Raw genomic sequence first — 1,944 nt, 5'->3', positions numbered from 1 at the left:
GATCCGCCATCTTGTTTGTTCTCCCCATATACTTTTTTTGAGCAGGAAGAATACCATGTATTCAGCCAATTTTAAGAAAGCAACCGAGTGGTAGACCAGATTGTTGTTGTTGTTGTTAAGCGTCATTGAGTTGGTTCTGACCCATAGTGAACCTGTATAGGGTTTCCGAGGAGTGAATGTTGAGCTTGAACCGCTGACCTTGCAGTTCTGATGCATAAGCACCACACCAGATTGTTGTTGTTAAATACCGTGGAGTCAGTTCCGACTCAGTGACCCTGCACAGGGCTTCCAAGGCTGTAAATCTTATTGGGAGCAGAATGCCTCATCTTTCTCCCACGTAACAGCTGGTGGTTTTGAACTGCTGACCTTGATGTTAGCAGCCCGATTCGTAACCACTACGCTACCAGAGCTTCTTCAGACCGGATCAGCAGGGTGTTAAAACCTCCATTAGATGTGGAAGTTAATGCTAAGAGAAATATGTCAAGCAGGAAAGGACAAATATGATCCCCTTCTATAAGAAGAATATATACTAGAGAGACCAGTGTTCACTGATGATTGCCAAGGAGAGGATGGGGATGAGGAAAATGTACACTTCACATTGTGTAATTGTTGTTGTTAAATGCCGTCGAGTCGATTCCAACTCATAGCGACCCTATATAGGGTTTCCAAGCAGCAGCTGGTAAGCTTGAACCACCAACCTTGCAGTTCAAATGACATTGTTGCTGTTAGGTGCCATCAACTTATCTCCGACCCATATCGATACTCTGCACTCAAGAACGAGACAGTGCCTAGCCTCGAACCCTCCCCACAATTGGTGCTATGCTTGAGCCCAATGCTGCTGTCACTGAGCTAATGCATCTCGTTGGGGGTCTACCTCTTTTTCACTGACTTTCCACTTTACCAAGCCTGATATCCTTCTCCAAGAAATGGTCCCTCCTGAAAATATGCAAAAATTATGAGAGATGAAGTCTGGTCGTCTTGCCTTCTAAAGCGTATTCTGATTGTACTTCTTGCAAAACAGATTTTTTTGCTTCTGGCAGTCCATGATGCCTTTAAAGTTTTTCTCCAACATTGTAACTCAAATGCATCAATTCTTCAACTTTCTAATGCACCCATCATATACTTCTAGAATGCAGGGTTTTGAGACTCGCCACACGTTAGCTTTTATGTGCTGCCAAGTTGCTTCTGACTCATGGCGACCCCATAAAGGGTTTCCAAGGAGTGGCTGGTGGGTTTGAACGCAGACCTTGCAGCTTGGTAGTACAGCGCTTTTCCTACAGCGCCACACCACCAAATGCTAAGTGTGTATAAATGCCCCCACATACAGAGCCCTCCAGCTTGCCTAACTCCTGCTATTGCAGAGGCCACAGACTGGATCGACAGCAGGTACCTAGTGTCTGAGCACACATCACCCTTCCCAGTTTGCCTTTCTCCTTTTCAGGAAGTAACATCTGATGGAAACTTGTTGCTGTTAAGTGCCATGGAAGCAGTTCCAACCCATAGAGACCCTGTATAGGGTTTCTGAGGAGCAGGTGGTGGTTTGAACCTCTGACCTTGTGGTTCACACTGCTAAATCAATTAGGGCTATGTGTTTTCATTTGCATCTTTAATAAAGTGAATTAAAAAGAAGAAATGCAGTTTTTTTATTCTTAAGAATTTCTAAGCTATAGGTTTAACACTCTTGGCAAAATTCTAACTGAATTCTTGTCAGAGAAACCTCTTTAAAAGATTGTGTGATACTAAGTGGTTTCCAACCTGTCTGGACTGGGCTGATGAAAGGAGATGGGCATAAGACTCTTGTCATTCAATAGTGAATAATTGCTACAGGTCTCTTTGTGAGAGTTGGAAATGTAAAGGTAGACGGTTTATAACAAAAGGAGGGGAGTGGTTGATTTTGTAGTCCAGGAGCAGAGGTCTCTGGGAATGTCAAGGGAGAGGAGCGGA

This window comes from Chrysochloris asiatica, unplaced genomic scaffold, assembly GCF_000296735.1.
Source record: "Chrysochloris asiatica unplaced genomic scaffold, ChrAsi1.0 scaffold00102, whole genome shotgun sequence".
Lineage (NCBI taxonomy): Eukaryota > Metazoa > Chordata > Mammalia > Afrosoricida > Chrysochloridae > Chrysochloris > Chrysochloris asiatica.
Note: the sequence above shows the minus strand (reverse complement) of the source record.